Consider the following 21810-nt stretch of genomic DNA (forward strand, 5'->3'; position numbering starts at 1 on the left):
AAGAAATAGCAATGGAAGAAAAGAAACATAACAGTAAAAAATAAGCAACAACAACAACAAAAAAAGGCCAGGGAGTTCCTGAGGTCAATAGGAGATACCATGAACTTAAACAGTTTTACTCTCACCCTTATGTCAAGAACAAAGCTGGAGAAACAGAAAATTGACTTACTCTGAACTCATCAGAAAACTGACTTTGCAGGGCAAGCAGCTAACCTGAAAACTGTAGGGAGATAGACCTGCACTGAGAAACGGGATTCCTTATTTTCTTACCTAGGACAAATGCTGCCACATGCCAACTAAACAGGAAAGAAGATTCAGTTTATTTAAAAAATGATAAAGGACAAGTGTAAGAGTAAAGGTGAGAAGCCCCTCCAGATTTCAGACATGGGAGGAGGGTTGCACCTTGCTACAGGGTTTCCTCCCAAGAAATCTAGGATGAACTCACAGGGAAGACCTGGGAGAATCTCAGAAATCTTTGCTGTGGTGCTGGCTGAGGAAGAAGAGCAGCCACTACGCAGACTCCCTCAGCACTGCTTCTTCTATTTCTCCTATAGAACAAAAGTCTTCACTGACCAAATATTTAAGGAAAAAGAAAAAAAAAATAAAACATCTATTATTCAAAATCTCCTCTAGAAAATACAAAAGATGGTAATGGTACCCAGCTGTTTTATGAGACTAGTATTACCCTAATGCCAAAAACAGACAAAAACTTTATAAGATATTATAAGAAAACTACAAGCCAACTCTGCAGTGGATAACCCCAGCAGATACCACTTTAACCCAACCCAAGGGTCAAGGCTAAGTGGAACAGGTCCTTGAATGCCAGGATGAGGTCGTGTATCCACTGGTATGATGCAACTGAAGATCACTTTCAATATGTAATATTCTTCCCCCCAAACGTATAATCCCCAAATAATTATTAGAAAACATTAGAACAAAAGCTAGCTTTGGTTCTACAAAATTCTTGAGCAATACCCTTGAAAAATGCAAAATACAAAAGTCAGTTTTAAAAAAAAAAGAAAAGATGGAAAACCTGTCACAAATTTGATAGGAGACCTGATGACTAAATGCAGTCTTTTAACAAGCATCTGAAATTTTAAGAAGTCTGTACTGCACTTTACTGAGGCTTCCCAGGTAGTTCAGTGGGTAAATGCAGGAGATGCAGAAGACACAGGTTCATGACAACCCCCTCCAATATTCTTGCCTGGAAAATCTCATAGACAGAGGAGGCTGGCAGGCTACAGTCCATAGGGTTGCAGAGTCAGACATGACTGAAGTGACTGAGCATGCCAGCATGAACTCTACTAGTACTGCACCATTGTTTATGCCTTAATTTTGATACATGTGCCATGGTTATATCAATATAAAGTTATTAACATTAGGAGGAATTGGGTGAGAGGTATACAGGAAACTCGCTGTGGTATCTTTGCAACTCTATAATCTAGGTCTAAAATTATTCAATACAGAAAAGTAAAACTACAAAAAATGAGCTTATACTTCCACACACATCAACATTCAAAACAAATAATTATTAGACTTTTACATCACAAAGTGGGGTAAGAAATTATTACTAGAAATAAACCTTCACATTTGGGAACTTGTGTCAATTCAGTACCTCAGGTAACGGACCCTGGGATAAACTTAGGCATTCAGAAAGGTTATTGTATTTAATGTCTGCAAGGAGAAAAAAAAGGAAAGGAAGCCGGTTTGCACAGGGAAAAACTTCAGAATACAATGAGGATTTGAAACCTATTAAATGAAAGATGGAAGGAAACAAGATGGGCAGATAGGTTAGTACACAGATCTGACAACTCTTTGCCACCATGATGATAAGTTCTGAAAAAGATATTGCCCAATAAGAGAGTTGTGCAGCGGACAACAGGTGTAAACCTTGGCAACCTCGCTGTGTTCACTCATTGGCTGGGTACTGAGCAGAAATAATGAAGTCATACTGAACTTTTAAAATATGAAAGATATAAGAATTAAGGATAGCAAATTAATTTAAAAACTGTTTGTGGCCAGCTTGGAACAATCAGGTAATTGATAGCTAAAAAAAAACAACACAGCATTACTAACTTTGTCAGTTTTTTAAGGAAAATCATGAGTTTTGTAGTAAGGTCCAAATTACAGGCAGAGCCAATCAATATATGTGACAATTTTTCCTCTATTGGATTTTAGAGTAAAAGCTTAAAAGCATTCTGAATACCAAAAATTAGCATTAATTATTTATCTGGTAAATTGATGTGCTCTTCTAAATTTAAAAATAGACTTTCTTGAAGAACAAAAATAAGGTACTCTAAATGAATGCTCACAAATATAGCAAGCTGTCAGAAGGCAAGTAAAGTTATAAATGATAATGATGATAGAGAAAGCATAATTGCATTTCTGCGGCTAATAAAATATGACAAACCATAAGAAGTGCTGGCAGCACATAAGAAGAGAGAGAAGTCAGACAAGACCATCTGATGAAAATAATGTTTATTTCCTCCTGTTATTTTGTATATTTTATATATTAAGTTTTTCAAACTTAATAAATATATCAAATTAGGGTATGAATCTCCAAGTTCAGTCAATATTTTGTGTGATACAAAATTTGGACAGTGTTATATTAAAAGTAAAATATAAAATTTAAATAAGGTTGTTTTATATAGTGGCAAACTGAATTAAATCAATTAGTGAAAATAAGGAATTCTGTTGTTTGAAATAATCTGCCTACTGATACAGATAAAAATGCTGCTATTAGGAAATAACAATATATTTGAATACATTAACATTTCTCCTTGGAAGCTCTAACATTTTTGTCAAAATAGGTTGTGATTTTATTTGAAAGAACATGAGGTTGAGATTTTGCTTCTGATATATTTATGTATAATTTTCTTTTAAGGGAAATAATATGAAATGTATTATAGTCACTTAAGGTAATTTAAAACAATGTCATTTTCTGCATTAAGAAAAGCACAGTTTACTTTACTTCTAGGTATTATTGACTATAGAAAAAGCCAAATTGCATTTTACCCCATTACACTTTGAGGTCTCTGATGGTATATTATGTACTTTCTTTAAAAAAGTATTTATTTATGTATTTGGCTGCACCACGTCTCCTAGTTGGGCACGTGGGTTCTTTGATCATTGTTGTAGCATGTGGGATCTATCAATTGTGGCATGTGGGATCCAGTTCCCTGACCAGGGATCGAATTTGGACCTCCTGCATTGGGAGTTGAGTTTCAGCCACTGAACCACCAGGGAAGTCCCTACTTTTTGTATTCTTAATCACTAGCCAAGAACTTGGCGTATTGTCCATTTTGCAGGTCAATGAACAGCAAGTTCATAATGGCAAACTCATGTTTCATGGTCAACTGATATGTTGTGTCATTTAATATTTATAGAGTCTGAAACCCATCTAAGTCACTATTTCTCAAGAGAACAGTAATTTGCTAAATAAGGGTTTACATCAAAAGCCAAGAATCTTCTATGATATTCTGCCCAAGGAAAATCCAAACTGCCATAAATGCTGCCGGTAAAAAACATGAGTCAAGCAGAACAGCTTATTCTGCCACCAATTAAAATTAAGAGCCTTATCTTGCTCCAGGAAACACTGGATGATGGTAACTATTTAGTATGATTGAGAAAATACACAAACTCTTTGGATATAACCATTACCTCCAAAAGTCAAGATTACCTTAAAGCCACTGTGCAAAAATAACTGCAAATTAGTAAATAGTAGCAAATTAGTGAGATCCAACTTTTGTCAGAACCAGAGGATTTTCTGATTATAAAGATCAAGTTGATATTTGATACCATTTAATCTCTGTTCCATGATTTCCTGATCTGTAAAATAAGGATACTATTATCTAAATCATAGTTATTATGATGAGCATGTGTCATCTGCTAAGGACTCTAAGTTGATCTTAATGATACGCTGCATATCTGATGTTTGGACCCAGAGACTTCATAATCAATTAGACCACCTTTGACAGACAGCTCTAGAACACAACCTGTAGTAAAGCTAACTTGTAGATAGTTTATTGGACAGAATGTTCCCATCACAAAAAGAACTAAGAAAAATGTCAAATAAGGTGATGTGTCATGCTGACCATAGTTTCTTAAAACAAACAAAACAAACACAAACGAAGCCATTTGCTTAGGCATTCATTAATTCTTCTATTCACATAGAACCACTGTGCCTCTAAACAATCTGACAGCAAGAAGGAGGAAGCATGAGAAGGAAATTTATTCCCTAGCACATTTTGCAGAGAGGGCAATGGCACCCCACTCCAGTACTCTTGCCTGGACAATCCCATGGGCGGAGGAGCATGGTAGGCTGAAGTCCACGGGGTTGCGAAGAGTCAGACACGACTGAGTGACTTCACTTTCACTTTTCACTTTCATGCATTGGAGAAGGAAATGGCAACCCACTCCAGTGTTCTTGCCTGGAGAATCCCAGGGAAGGGGGAGCCTGGTGGGCTGCCGTCTATGAGGTCGCACAGAGGCGGACACGACTGAGGTGACTTAGCAGCAGCAGCAGCACATTTTGTTTGTTTGTTTGTTTGTTTTTAGAATAGCAATACTATACATTTAGTTATTATTTCCTAAGGTGTAAGAAGTGCCCTCTCCTTCTGATTTAGGTCCACTGGGCTTTGTGAGCTTTCACTCGGGTAACTGTATTGCTCCTCTGAGATGTGACATAATTTCTGATCATAAAGCAATTTGGTCCTTGGGTCTAGATGGACTGGAGTACTACAGTTGTTGACGCTCTGGCTATGTTCTGCTAAGTAGGGCAGAGAGACCTCTCCTCACCCCAGAGTATTCTAAGAGAGTGAGTGAGGACCAGAAATTAAATCATGTTGGCAGCAGGGGATGATTTTTATTGACCAACATGAGCAAACTAGAGGAGCCAAATTAATCAAAGGAGAATCATGACTCAGATCAGCGTATCCCTGGCAACACTCAGATCACTTAACATCCTTTTTATAGATTTTGGCTCTCTTCTGAGAATCTGTTAATTATATGCACACATGCATTCTGTGATAGGATAAATGAAAATCTGACGCTTCAAAGAGGTGGCCAGTTGCAATTTTTACAAACATTAAAGTGAGATAATAACTCAACCTATGGCCAACTGCTGAAAGTAATCCTAAAAGCTATAATTGATATTCATCTTTTCTTGACTCAGTCATACATTTAGAGCTTACTGACACTGATGTAACATTTCAGATGATTTTGTGTACTTGCTTATAGGCACTGAGCCTTTGAAGCTGTGCTGTTCTGAGGCAAAGAATGCTGCAATTCATGTAACATAAAGTGTAAAGACACCTCCCACTGAAACTCCTCAGCTTCATATATACTCTCTCCCTGTCCATTATGTAGTAGCTATTCTAGCTTTTCATGGAAGTCCTGGTCAGTGTCTGTGCAGGCTACTGATGGATCCACTGGCATTTGGAATCTGAAGTTACCAGCTTAGAATCACAGCTTTCCATCCACATAAGTGAAGTCTTAACTTTTTCCATGGACAGAAATGCCCTGCACTTCTCGAGAGATCAAGAAATATAAAATGCCAAGATCTTAGGTTTCTAGGATGCAACACAAAATGTTCATAAGTGGGTCCTTAAGCAGAATGGTGAAAGGAACAAAGCTTTCTTCAGTCTCTTGATTTCTGGACCCTGTTTACTGTGGCATTTGAGGCTCAGTACTATATATTAACTAATTATTCAGGACATACATGTAGCTTGAAGAGCAGAATCTGAATCTTTCGAGGTTTTTGTTTTTTCCTTTTTTTCTTTAATGGGCCATTATACAGCCCTAGGTTTAATATGCATGTCACTTTCTTGTAATGTGATAGATGGTAAGATCAGTGACCCACATAACTAGGATTCCATTATTTTATGGTAAAATGAATCTCATCTTTAATGGTAAAATGAGTCTCTTGATCTGAATAATGTTACTTAAGAAGCTACTTATTTGGGGAAATAGTTCCATGCTTACGATTCAGGAAAAGTACTGCTGATAGATTCAACATCTGCTAGTGGTACCTTTAAATAAGCTACAGTAAAATGAAAACTGTGGAAAGACAATGCATTGCCATCACTCCAGCTATTATGGACAACCTCATTCATTTGCCTATTGTGCGTATATAGACTGGCTCACCTCACTAGGTCATACTGTCCACCTGATAAAATTCCCTACATGATGGTATCTGGTGGACATTAATGTGAGACAGTAAGATCATAAACCCTTTTCCATCTCATTGTCCCACTCCCATTTCCTCCCAAGTCTCTTACCCCGAGTGCTCCAGCATCATACTATCTAAGTCCCATGCTATCCAGAACAAGCCACTAGTTCCCTCACTAGGGCCATATCGATGGTAAGCCATGCATCAAGCTACTTCTCCCTCTGATTTGCATGAAACAATGAAGTATATTGCTCACAGCTCTGGCCATTGGGATTTTTTTTTTTTTTTTTAATAAACCACAGTTTTTCAGTACTTTCACTGAATGGAATGAATTGCAACTGCTTTCCATTTTGTGCTACCTACCATTATAGTTGAGGATCTGGATGTGAACTAGGTTCAAGTCATTCCCTCACCTCCCCGGTGGATCATATATATGCTTTAAATATGCCATAGAACAAAGAAGGAGCGTTGAAGGGCAGGTCTTGATACAGAAGTAACTTGGGAGTGTGAGTGTCATTTTTCTACATCTGCTTAAAGCTGTCTCACATGTACCACTTGTATGCTATAGTGGATTTTCAGTGTGCTTGCCTAAAATTATGAATCAGTGGATTCAATAACACTCAGTGCCTAGTTGGAAAGCTATGGTTACACAGTTGGTGGGTGCTCTATGATCAAGTACACAATCTACAAAGTCCCAGTGACATCCTATAAGCTATTTCTAAAGAGGGCATTTATTTGTTTTCTGTAAGAGAGCATGGTCTTGCTGTGGCCCCTAGGAACCTGAGAAGCTATCCTCTCAATGAACTATGACACAATATCCACACAGCTTACATGTCAACAGCATATACCTGTATGGCTTTGGTTCTGCTGGGTCCATGGTTCTAAAGTAAAACAACGGATTCTGCAGCCTGTTCTTGCTGCTGATAATTCTTTTGCTCTGGGTCACATTCTGAACCAGCAGAACTTCTAGTCACTAATTAAATAGGTGAGGATAATAGCCTCATGAATGAAATATACTGACTGTAAAATCAAGTATCTGTTTCTCAGTGTTAGAAGCCAATTTATTTGGAGTATAAGGAGTTATACTTTAGTGAGGATATCTAGAGTGTCCAAAATTCTTTACCCATAACAAGTTCACTGATTTTTAATCCTTTTAAACTTATTCAAGATCATCTTGACAGTTTGGCAAGCATGTGTTTACTAGAGAATTTAGGGTTCTTGCCACTTCCTATTCATCAGATAAAAAATCACAAAAGCTTTATCACAGAATATCAGTATTACCAAGGACCCTACAGAATATATTATGTCCAAAAGCAAAAGAACCAACAGAGCCCTGCAGCAGGACACTGAAGATACATGACTGAATTTGCCTTGTAAAGATGACATTTTTTTATCCTTCTTGTTGGAGTATTAGCAGCAAAACAATATTCACTAAACTAAATGCTACATACAAAATGTGAGAGGATGTATTGATCTGTTCCAGATAAAATATAACACCTGGCACTTTGGTCTGTACAATGATTAAGGTTGAGGTACTTTTCTGCTTTCCATACAGGTTCAGATAGTGAATTACAAGGAACAGTGATGAATACAAGTCTCTCTGCCTCTTTAAAATCCTTAATGTCGGTGTTTTCTGTTTACATTTTCTAGGATATTGTTTTGCTTTGGATATAGTATCATGACCAGAGGATTGGTAGTTTCAAGGACATACTTTAAGGCCTCTTAGCACGAAGGTCCAATGTGGGACCAATGGGAGGCTTCTTTAAGCTAAGTATATCTATCCTGAATATCTACTTGGGGACTGTAAAAGAAACAGAGTATCCGATGACACATTAGACATTCTATGGATAAACATAATCCAAAACCATTTATTACTTGATGTTCATATGTTAGTCAATCCAGAAGATTATTTTAGCATTTCATGTAACTTAGTTTCCATGTTAGGTCAGACATTATATCTGAAAATAATTTTTAAAATTCTAGAAATTGTTCTTTCTCTGGTGCACAGTTGCATTGGCATATTACAAAAGCCACACTTGAAGGAGAATCAGGGGCATATATAGTGGCACTGACAGAGCCTTTTTCAACAGGCCTCTCCCCACTTCAATCAGTGGAAAATGACCTAGGTTGGGAAGCTGTATTTACCACCAAGGTGGCTTGGATCAGCCTTCACACCTTCCATCTTACCGCTTAGAATACTGTTTCCTATTAAATACTTTCAGGACAAAGCATGCTGATTGCCACTCCTGTCTTGATAGCCGTTATAGAAATATTCATTTACCTTCAATAGTTCTGTGCTGCTCTCCAGATTTCAACATTTCAGAACCCCATCATTTTCATCTACATTATTTCATGCAGTATCTTATAAGGTTAGTTAAAACTTAGATAATCAACATATAGCTTCTCAAAGATGATGTTTATACCATACTTTACTGTGCATGCCATAATATCTTAATGAAGAGAATACCTTCTTGTTTCTCCCAGAAAACACAGATTAGTGGTAAGCATCTGTTATGGAAAGAAATGTATCTCCAAAGTTCATATCTTAAAGTCAATGTGTAATATCTCAGGATGTGACTATAATCAGAAACAGGATCTTTAAAGAAATAAGTTAAATGAAGTGATAAGGGCAGGGCTCAGATGGTAAAGAATCTTCAATGCGGGAGACACAGGTTCAATCCCTGGGTTGGGAAGATCCCTTGGAGAAGAGAAAGGCTACCCACTCCAGTATTCTTGCCTGGTGAATCCCATGGACAGAGGAGTCTGGCGGGCTACAGTCCATGGGGTCTCAAAGAGTCAGACACAACTGAGCCACTAACACTTTCATACATTTCTAATCCAGCTTGGTTTCTTCATAAAAAAAGAAATTTAGCCACTATTACAGAGGGAAAGCCAGGTAAAAAGACAGGGAGAAGACGGTCATGTACAAACCAAGCAAAGAGGCCTTAGAAGAAAATGAGGTTGCCAACCCCTTGATCTAGGGTATCTAGTCGCCAGAAATGTGGGGAAATGAATTTCTGTTGTATAAGCCACCAGGTTTTTAGTACTTTGTTATGGCAACACTAGACTAATTCAGTAGCCATATTTTAGTTAGAAAGCTGTTCTAAGAGATCTACATAAATTTCATCTATATACATTTGAGTACCAATATCTAATCACTGAAATTTCAGAATCATATACCCAAATGTAAACTCAGTATTTACATTTGAAGGTTTACATTAAAAAAAATTGGCATATGCAACATTGAGCTCTTTTTATATTATGAAAATCTCATTCTAAATTGTTAACAAATCAATCTTTCCAGCTGTTCAGGCAAAGTTCAGTTCAGTTCAGTTCAGTCGCTCAGTCGTGTCTGACTCTTTGTGACCCCATGAATCGCAGCACGCCAGGCCCCCCTGTCCATCACCAACTCCCGGAGTTCACTCAAACTCATGTCCATCGAGTCAGGCAGAAATCTCTATCAAATTTGACTACACTCAGTTCAGTTCAGTTCAGCCGCTCAATCATGTCCAATTCTTTGTGACCGCATGGATTGCAGCATGCCAGACCTCCTTGTCCATCACCAACTCCCGGAGTTTACTCAAACTCATATCCATTGAGTCAGTGATGCCATCCAACCATCTCATCTTCTGTTGTCCCCTTCTCCTCCCACCTTCAATCTTGCCCAGCATCAGGGTCTTTTCCAATGAGTCAGTTCTTCGCATCAAGTGGCCAAAGTATTGGAGCTTCAGCCTGAGCATAAGTCCTTCCAATGAACACCCAGGACTGATCTCCTTTAGGATGGACTGGTTGGATCTCCTTGCAGTCCAAGGGACTCTCAAGAGTCCTCTCCAACACCATAGTTCAAAAGCATCAATTCTTTGGAGCTCAGTTTTCTTTATAGTCCAATGCTCACATTCATACATGACTACCAGACAAACCATAGCCTTGACTAGTCGAACCTTTGTTGGCAAAGTAATGTCTCTGTTTTTTAATATGTTGTCTAGGTTGACTACACTATGGTAGAACTAATGAATGAATAAGGGGGAGTAAAATAAAAGATGAAGTCATTATAAGAAGAAATAGCACAAAACCAAATTTATTGTGTAGTTTGTAGGTCACTGTAATAACTACAGCTTGAAATGAGATGGGAAGACAGCAGATAATTACAAGCAGAGGAGTGATAAGATCTGCCTTAAATTTTAAGAGGATTATACTAGCTACTGCATTAAGAAGAAATGAAAAGAGAGAAACTTCGAAGAAGAGATACACTAAAAGATTATTGCAAAATTACAGGATAAATATGACAATGTGTTGGAGCAGGTGGTAGTATGAGGTGATGAGTGTTATCTAGATATTTTCAGATATTTACCACCTACTTTTAACTCTTACATCAATTATTAAACATTTAAGTAAAATATTTTTTAAAGGGTGACATTTAAATAGATTGGTTATATTTTCAGTTCCTTAAATTCTACAAAATTTATTATCAACTTAAGCATAATTAGTACTGAGAGATAAATTATATATGTTGTATATGTTTACACTTCTGTAATAAAAAGCTAGGAGGCTATAAATGACATCTAATTTCTTTAATATTAGTATATATGCAATGAAAATTCCACAGATTACATGTCCAAATGCATTTTTTTCTGTTGTCTTTTTAAATGTTATTTTAAATTATATTTTGTCTATATACATAGATAGCAAAAATGTCTATATCATAATACCTATTTTTCAAATAATCCATAGAAAAATATTTTTAAAGTTATGAATGTCATTAATATGAAATTTGTTTAAAGTTTATGGTAATTAAATATTTACTTGTCTATATATGAGTGAGCTTCTGTGAAAAAATGTGTTTAAGATACTTGGATTATAATCAGAGAGCTCTTGAACAAATTCCTGCTTCCTTTGAGAACATATTGGAATGCACAAGTTGATTTACCTAATCTTTTTTACCACATTTGGAATCTCCATGTTAATTTGATAGCTTTAGATTATTATCTGCTCAAGTAAGTACAATATACATTAAAAATCATTTATAAATATGCTTTTGCAAAAACCTCAATTTGCTATTTGTCCCTGTCTGCTAGTAGCCTTAGCATACATTATTCAGATGAAAGATTTTTCATTTCAATAGTCTGTAGGAAATCTTATATAAAGTTTCCAGATCTGCTAAAGAAAGCCTTTGATAGTAGAGGTGATTTAAATTAGTGCTAATTTAGAATCCTTTTAGAATATTTGCCTGACAGTGCAGTGCTTAACATGGAACTAATTAGAGTTATTTTGCCCACAAAAGATGTTTGTTAAGTCCAGCAACAACACACAATGAATGACTAAAATCCCACAGAAGCAGAAATAGAAATGCAATTTTCATTAGAGAGTATTTTCTTTTCTGCTTTGACCACATAGATTAGATTTTTGAAAGAATAATACCTCCTATTCAAGATATGGAGCAGGGCAAAATGAGTGGGTTGACTTCTAGAACTAGAATAATAAGGAATTGTGTATGTCTCTTTTAAAGATGATATATTTTATGAAGCATATTCATTTAGTAAAACCATACATTTTACAGTTTTACATACATTTTGCAGTTAATTTATCATTGACTTTTTAAGGGGAATGAACTGATAACTGCTTACTCTTTTTTTTTTTTTTTTGTTTAATCACCTTGGATTTTTTTTAACTGAGATGAAATTCACCGAACATAGATTGAACTATTTTACAGTGGGCTATTCAGTGGCATGTAGCACATTCACAGTGTTATATACAATTACCATGTCTCTGTAGTTTCAAAACTTTTTCATTACTTCCAAAGAATATCCAGGGCCTATTAAGTAGTCTCCACTGAGACTTCCTACACTTTAAGCTGAGGCAGCTGTCTCTTATTATTTCAAGAAATGGTGAATATCCATTTGTCTAAGTAAACTGTTTTTGTTGTTGTTGTTGTTGCTGTTGTTTGCTTTTTTTGTCCAGAATACAGTACAGGGATATTCCTGGAAATAAAGAAGAACTTTGACTTTTGAAAGTGGTGACAGTGGTGAATTTATAAATTTCTCAGAGAAATAAGAAATTCTCTTATGCTGCTTCTTTCTCTGTGCAGAAAGTGTTCGCTTATATGCAAAGATTTTTACCCCCTTGAATTAAACATCTCAAGGTTTTTCCAATTTTCTTACCTCTAAAGTTAATTTTGATTAAGGAAGAATTTCAAATTGTGTTAGTTATATTTAGGAAACTAAGTTGAGATAAAGAGCCATATCTAATAGAAGGGTTATAGCCACCTTTCTTATTCCTACATTGTACCAATTCCAAGATTTTTTTGGGGGGGAGGAGGCAGTTCAGGGGACTTCTAAATTTAGCTGCTATGTATTATTTCACTTACAAAAAGTCTTCCTGGAATACATGGCAGATTGACTCTTTCTGTCAGTTTCTCCATTTGGAATAGATTCCCACTTGATATGTACTTCCTTTCTCCTTTTGCATTTTTTGACTTCAGTGTCCCTTTCTTAATCTTAGCCCTGGAATGAGTATTCTTGGCTTTGAACTTCTCCTAATTTTGTATATGTTATTTTATAAGATTGAAAATGGTATCTTTTAATTACTGAATGTTTTCAATTTTACTTTAATTCAAATATGAATAATTATTAAAGTTAGTGCAGTAAATCTTTCCCTGTATAATATCATAAGGATAATTTATTTGAATGCTGCTGTTTAAAACAACACATTGCTAATATATTTGTCTACCTACTAAATGAGAGGCAATAGGAATGTTCACCACAAGGCAGACTGATTTATGGTTCTTTTTTCTTATTGCATAACCTTCGTTGGCCTTAGTTGACACATTTTCAAGTATTCATAATAGAATCAACCTATGAATTAACCATATCAATAATCCATAGAGAATTATGAATCTCTAGTGATTTAATGTATGTAAAATGCTTAGAACAATGACTAGCACAATGTGCTCTCATTATTTTTACTAGAATGACTCAACTTATTTTCCTAATCGGGATGACTGACTAATTTATCTTAAAGGTGATTATCTGCTTTGTTCATCTGTTATATTTATTTAATTTCTACTTTTAAAAGTTTACATATATAACTGATATAGCAATGCATACCTTTATCTACTAAGATGCATTTTATAGTTTTATTTTATAACACTCAGTTTATAAATAAAATTAAATAATTTTATTTAATAACTAAAGTGCCAGGCTATAGTTAATTTTTTCTTACTTTCTGTTATTATACATATATTTTAATGTAAAAAAATAGTTAATTTTCTTATATTAGACTGTAAGGTATTTTTCATGATTAGATTATCAATAAAAATATTCCTAGGTTCATTGACCACTGCTATTTTTCCCTCAGTACAGTCTACATTAGCATGTCTGTTTGGATGGTGGTAGACTTTATTGAACCACAGTGAAAGTCTCAGCCTCTAAAGGCAAAGTGAATGGTTTAAAGATTACATTACATCCCTTATGTTTTATGTGTTCCTGTGTCCTATGCAGATATTTAATTTCTTAAGCTTTGTTATCCTCATTTGGAAATTGGTAGTAATATTTTGTCCACATAATGATTATAAGAAATGAAATACATATTATATGCAAAAGACAGAATATTGCTTGGTAAAATATATATAGTAAATGCTGACTATATGCATCTGAGTCACTCAGTCATGTCCAATTCTTTTGCAACCCCATGGAATGGAGCTCCCCAACTCCTCTATCCCTGGGATTATCTAGGCAAGAATACTCGTGTGGATTGCCATTTTCTCCTTGAGCAGGTCTTCCTGACCCAGGGATTGAACCCACGTCTCCTGCATCTCCTCCATTGGCAGGCGTGTAGCCCATCAGACTCCTCTATCCATGGAATTCTCCAGGCAAGAATACTGGAGTGGGTTGCCATGCCCTTCTCCAGGAAATCTTCCCAACCCAGGGATTGAACCTGGGTCTCCTGCATTGCAGACAGATTCTTTACCATCTGAGCCACCAGGGAAGCCCATGTAATTATTATATAGTTCAAATATGATTTTCATGGAGCTTATCAATTATATAAATATTTCCCTCAAGTATATGCTATATTTTCAAACATTTTAGCATCCTGCATTTTGATTTTGCTGATTCATGATGGTGTTATATTGGACTTTTTCCTACTACAGATAGGCTTTTACTGGATAAAAGGAACTTGACATAATCTTTAAAAAATAGCCTTCTGTTCCTAGCTTACATTGCATAAGTATAACACTGATTTGGTTATATTTCCATTGATATAAATGGAATTGACTTTATTCTTGAAGTCCAGAATATTTTATTTGTTTTTTTTGTGGGTTTATAATGGTGATCAGAGATGTAATCAATATATACCTAGGTGTATGTCTTAACATCATATTTCATTTTCTATTTATGCTCCAACTATTTCTATTCCACTCCTTTCATCAGGGACTCCTTCATTTTGTAATTAGTTTTTTGAATTCATGCACTTTTTTGCATTTTTGGTATGATAAGAGAAACTTCTTTCATTTGATGCTTTACATCTCTGTTAATTTGTTTCTTCATATTTTAATTACTATCTTATAGTATTTCAACTGGAACTCCTGTTAAGCTATTGTGTATTAAAGTAAAATAATTTCTATCTACATTGACATTTACATTGGAAATCTTGATCAGAAAGTTAGTATTCAACATTGAATAATCTAAAAAAAATCTTATTTGAGATATAAATCTAACAAAGGGATTGCCATAGCAAAATAACTACTAAGTGCTCTAACTTTGAAAATCTTCAAATATGTTTCTATTTTCTATTTTTTTCCAATTTTACTGTGGAATATTTCATGACAAGGATCATTGCTTCTAATGCCTTTTATGCACATTTGCTTCACTTATATTTTATAAATATCAGGAACATAAGAAACGTAAAGTAATCTGTGTCATTTAAACTATTTATATTATATAATATATATTGTATATCGGAGAAGGCAATGGCACCCCACTCCAGTACTCTTGCTTGGAAAACCCCATGGACGGAGGAGCCTGTTAGGCTGCAGTCCATGGGGTCGCTAAGAGTCGGACACGACTGAGCGACTTCAGTTTCACTTTTCACTTTCATGCATTGGAGAAGGAAATGGCAACCCACTCTAGTGTTCTTGCCTGGAGAATCCCAGGGACGGGGGAGCCTGCTGGACTGCCGTCTATGGGGTCGCACAGACTCGGACACGACTGAAGTGATTTAGCATAGCATATTGTGTGTGTGTATATATATATATACATGCTAAGTCACTTCAATCTTGTATGACTCTTTGCAACCCTATGGACTGTTAGCCCACCGGGCTCCTCTCTCCATGGGACTCTCCAAGCAAGAATACTGGAGTTAGTTGCCATGCCCTCCTCCAGCAGATCTTCCTGACCCAGGGATCAAACCTGTATCTCCTATGGCTCCTGCATTGCAGGCGGATTCTTTACTGCTGAACAACCAGGAAAGCCCCATAAATATATACATATATGTTTCCTGATGGCTCAGATGGTAAAGAATCTGCTTGCAATGGGGAGACCTGGGTTTGATCCCTGAGTTACAAAAATCACCTGGAGAAGGGAATGACTAGTCACTCCAGTATTCATGCCTAGAGAATTCCATGGACGGAAGAGCCTAGTGGGCTAATGTCCTTGGGGTGACAAAGAGCAACTAACACATGTGAGCAGAGCAACCAACACACACACACACACAAATATCCTATACATACATATGAACATATATAGTATATGTATGTAGTGTACATACGTAAGCAGGTGTGTTCAGCATAAAGCTTTTGTTCAGTGTAAAGTCTATGTCTACGTCTAAGTCTGTGTCACTTCTTTGATAACCAACGATCATAGCTTAAGGTTGTTTTGTGAGATACAGTCTATTGATTTGCTTCATGAGGTGTAATTAAATTTTGATTGTGAGTGAAATAAGAATACATATGATATATATTCAAATGATGTGATTAAATTTAAGAAAACACTTTTATTATCCGTAATCTAGCAGTTCAGTTCATTTTAGTCTCTCAGTCATGGCTGACTCTTTACGACCCCATGGACTGCAGTTAAAACAATACAAAGTGACTAATACTGAATGAAATTTTTGTTATAATCCAGGACAAAGCTATATGTTCTAACACTATTTCAAATATCATTAAGCATATATAATATAACATTAACTGTAGCATTTTATTAATATAGTATTTTTCAAATACTTTTGATAATAGAAGCATTCTTCATTGCATAATTATTGCCATTTTATTTTTATTCTATTCCATAGTACTTTTATTATGCTATTTTATTATTTAATCAAATTAAAACCAATTGCATGACTTGTAGGGAAAAATGAGTTTTTATAACTGATACAGCATGGCAGTTTTTCCATTAGAATATATATGTTTGGAGGAGGAATTTTTATTGGAAAGATATCAATATTAAATTATAAGTATTAATGTATTTTATGTTTATTTATATATATTTATACATATTAATGAGATTTAATAATTTAATATTTAAAATATAAAAAATACCTTTATAATATTAAAAAGATTTTATAAATTTCATATGCATTAACTTAGTCTTCAGTGCAGATGACACACTATACTTCTTGATTTCAAATGGCAATGTTAATGCAGTCATTCTTTTATCAGTTCCAACATTTATTCACTTTATATATACTTATTGACTAACTTCTATGAATGAAGACCAGTGCTTACGTATTAGACAGCACAAATCTCAAATTAGTGAAAATCTAGATACATGTTGAAAAATACTCAAGAGGGCGTGGGAAGTTGAAGAAAATAGAAAAGTAAGGAAAGACTAATAGTGTGGCTATAATGTGAGTGTATCTTTCGAAAAACATGGTACTTAAACTACTTTTTATATTGCTCAGAGGTGGCTCATAAAGAATCATAAAGATGGTAGAGAATCCACCTGCAATGCAGGTGACCTGGGTTCCATCCCTCAGGTGGGAAGATCCCTGGAGAAGGGAATGGCTATTGACTGCAGTATTCGTGCCTGGAGAATTCACGGACAGAGGAGCCTGGTGGGCTACAGACCATGGGTTGACAAAGAGTCAGGCATGACTGAGTGACTAACATTTTTACTTTACTTCAGCTAAATCTTAAGCAGAGACACTTGTAAACAAGAAAGGCGTACAGAGAACTGGATTGTTATATTTGTGTATTTGTATACATATTTTGCTGTAATTGTTGACACTGTTGTTCTTCCTTCTGGATTTCTTTCATTTGTTTGAATAAAATACTTGGTACATTTTCAATCATTTCATCTGTAAGTGATATCATTTACAAAGGGTGAGTATAATTCAGAAAAATGAGCTTCTTCATTCTATGATGGGTGTTAAGATAAACATGTGTTGATGTAAAAAGATAGCTGATCATGAGTGGAACAAGCAATTCAATTTTACTGAAGCCACTGGCACTACTAAATTATGAATTGCAAATGACTGCAAACTTTGCTCTCATTCAGTATTTCTGTTTTAAATACTCCCATAGATTTTTATGAGTTAAGATTTTTATATTGGCTTATTACACTTTTTTAAAAAAATTTCTACTACTAATGAAATTTATGAAAATATATGGTTCTTGCTAAGGCAATTCATCAGTGAATTAAGATTAATAGCAAAGGAGAGTGATGACAGTGGGGCCTATTTCAAGAATATTTCATTTAACATTGTTATTCTTGGCAGGCATCTACATTTAGCATAAATGATAGAGACTATTTTTAGCTTATAGCCTATTTTCATTTTGTCAGAAAATGATTTAGGCATGAGCAAAAAATTACTTCAAATTCTGCCATTCCCTCTTTCCTCACCTCAAATTCAAACTGAGTGTCAAACTTAAGCATAGTTTGGCACTTTGATTTTGTTTTTTGTTTTTTTTTAATTTTATTTTATTTTTAAACTTGACAATATTGTATTGGTTTCACCAAATATCAAAATGAATCCGCCACAGGTATACATGTGTTCCCTATCCTGAACCCTCCTCCCTCCTCCCTCCCCATACCCTCCCTCTGGGTCATCCCAGTGCACCAGCCCCAAGCATCCAGTATCGTGCATCGAACCTGGACTGGTGACTCATTTCATATATGACACTATATGTATTTCAATGTCATTATCCCAAATCATCCCACCCTCTCCCCCTCCCAGAGTCCAAAAGACTGTTCTATACATCAGTGTCTCTTTTGCTGTCTCGTATACAGGGTTATTGTTACCATCTTTCTAAATTCCATATATATGCGTTAGTATACTGTATTGGTGTTTTTCTTTTTGGCTTACTTCACTCTGTATAATAGGCTCCAGTTTCATCCACCTCATTAGAACTGATTCAAATGATTTTTTTTTTAATTTAGGTTTATATTTTTAATTATTCTCAGATCTGTTTGAATATATTTACTGACTTTTAAAATTGTTTCATGATATGTAGTATATGTTGAACTCCTAGTGTGGTAATGCATAAATTGGTGATAAAAAGTACTAAATTGATAGTATAAAAATTACTTTGCTAAATACAGCTTTTGTTATTTCTTGTCAAATATAAAATACTAGTAAAGCAGGGGTAACATTGTGTTTTAACTTTCACTATGCTTTGATTATCCCTGTATAAAAGTGTCACTTCATTAGATCATTTATTTCACTCTTCTTTTCTTTTATTCATCATAGAAAATGTATTTGCTAGCTCATTTACACCCAATAAAAAATTATGTTGATGGCCAACAGTATACAAATGCGAGATTTCAGTCACATTTTATGCTTTAGCCTCTAAAAAAGCATATGCTTTCTCCTGATATCACTGTAAAAATAAAAATAGAAGCATGTGCTTTCTCCTGATATCACTGTAAAAATAGAAGTAGCATATCACTGTAAAATTAAAAATAGAAGTAGCAATAGAAAATAAAAATAAAAATAGTAGAATAGAATAGAAAACTCACTCTTTTCTCAGTCTTTCTTTAAAACATTCTTTTTGAATATTATCTTATTAAGTGTTCGTGAATATTATGAAATAATTAATACTGTAATTTCTCTTTTAAATATGGGAAAAATCAAAAGATAATGGTTGCCCATGCTACCTAAAGCCACATTCTTAAACAATGGAATTGAAAGTTGAACCTTGAAAATTTGGTCAAAGAATTTGGTCAAGCAAGCACTAAGCTACTTATCTCCATGATGGTCACAATGATTGCCTTAGTGAGGTGATTGTGTAGTTTTTCTCCTACACTGTACACCAGGGCTGGCTGTCCCCTATGATCAGTGGATTATGAGGCTAACATTAAAGTATTGAAACTTCCAGTTTGTTGCTTGAATCTCTTGCTCTGATGTTAGCTAGTTTCCATGCTGAGATGACACTTAAATAACCCCTTAAAGAGGTCCACATATAGAAGAAGCAAGGCTCCTAGCCAACCACCAGCACCAACTTCCCAAGTACATGAAGTTACTTTTGTATGACTTCTGTGGCAATTAATCCTACAGATGTATGTATGATATAAAAAGACTACAGTCAAGATGGTACATACCACAGTCTTGTGTAGGTCCCCTAGCCAGAACGTCACAATCAACCAAAATTGAAATCCCATACCCTATTAATATGTAAGACACTAAATGGTTTTGGTTTTTTAAGCCAACTCATTTTGAGATTTATTTTGTAAGAATAAATACATAATATACTCCTGAACTTTTCTTCTAAAACTCAATGAATTTAAAAAGTCAAATAATAATTATGTTTCTATTGGTACAGTTGGTATGAGAGGCTTGGAGACTAGCTTTTGTGCAATTTCATTCCTCCCAATGATATATTTCATTCCAGTTAATAATGCATGAATAATTAGAACTTCTGAATACTTAGAAATCTATGGATTTTAGTTTGAAAGTCTCAGTTTTAACCAATTAATCTGACTAGTTTTAATAAGTTGTAAAATATAACAGAAATAAAACATGCACTAGGTGAACAATATTGCATCATCTTCACAAACATTACACAAAATATGATAGCTACCTATGATTTTAAGAAGTTTAAATTTAAATGCAAATTTAAGTATTATATAGAAAATCCAGAATAAATATAATAAAAACTATTACAGAATAAAATCTTATATACGCTGCTTTTAGCTTAGTGGTTAGAGAAACGAATTTTCAAATATTTGATCCATTTATGCCAAGTGATTTTTCTTTACTCTGGTAAAAGGTTTTTGAGAAAAATATTACATAACTACTTAAGTGGAAAAATATAAGTAATGGATAAAAATGCTATTGAAGTTAGGATAGGAAAAAAGATAGTTTGGGAGTCATCAGTCTGTTCTACATAAAGTATGCTTAATTAGGGACGCCTCTTAATTGGGACTTTCCCATCTTATCAACTCGAGCCTAATGACAGGCAACTGTAAAGACAGGTGTTTAATTGTGATAGTAATTCTCGATAATTGGGGTGCCTGCGGGTGATCAAGAGTAGCTTACATTAATCTGATTTCCAGAAATTATGTCTTTGTAGGTATCTCCTGCTGTGCCTGTTTATTAGCTCTCTAAGAATGACCTCTCCACTGTTAAGAGAACAAATATCTTTTTAGCACTAACTGCTGCAATTTTTGGTTCCTGTCTCAGTTCTTAATCATATGATAATTCTTAAATTTTCTTTCTTCTGTAAAACAACTACATTGTATATAGGATAACTTTAATATTACTCAGTGTTTCCAATTGAATATTAAAGCAAATAATTAACACACTAAAACCCATGAAATCAAACATCATAAATTAAATTACTGTTACATACAAAATTACAAGAAGTAATAATTATCACTGCGAAGAGTTGACTCATTGGAAAAGACTCTGATGCTGGGAGGGATTGGGGGCAGGAGGAGAAGGGGACGACAGAGGATGAGATGGCTGGATGGCATCACTGACTCGATGGAGTGAGTCTGAGTGAACTCCGGGAGTTGGTGATGGACAGGGAGGCTTGGCATGCTGCGATTCATGGGGTCACAAAGAGTCGGACACAACTGAGCGACTGAACTGAACTGAATAATTATCACCTCTGAATAATTTGTCGTGTGTAAATAAGTTACTTTGCTTGAAAATATTTTGTCATTTCATTCTTAACTACTTAGAAATTGTCTGAATTTGAAAATACACATTTTATTATATTTAATTATATGATTCTAATTAAATTACTACAGCAGTGTAACATATAGTATTGCATTTTGTCCAGACATAATATAGAAGCATGAAAACTCACAGAATTTTCTGTACATGTACTTCTACTTAGAGAAAAATTATTTCATTATATCTATTATTCTTTGGAATATATTCTTCAGTAGGAGTAATGCTAATATCCATACTATTTCTTTTAAATGAAGATATGTATTTTACAACTAAACTTGAAACCTTTTAAGACTCATAGAAAAGTTATACTGATACACAAAAATTCTGTAAAATTAAATTTCCAGGAATCTTTGCAGATGCATTTTTATTAGATTGTGTCCAAAGTAGAAATTGTAAGAAACTTTTGAAGGAAAGTTTTAGGTAACCCATTTTTCTAGGCATGAACCAGCAGGCTAAGTTACCTAGTACCAAGTCCTCCTGAGGCAGGCCCCAGGACCAGGTCATCAGTCAGCTCTCAGCAGACCTAGGAA

Source organism: Bubalus kerabau, chromosome 12 (genome assembly GCF_029407905.1).
Source record: "Bubalus kerabau isolate K-KA32 ecotype Philippines breed swamp buffalo chromosome 12, PCC_UOA_SB_1v2, whole genome shotgun sequence".
Classification (NCBI taxonomy): domain Eukaryota; kingdom Metazoa; phylum Chordata; class Mammalia; order Artiodactyla; family Bovidae; genus Bubalus; species Bubalus kerabau.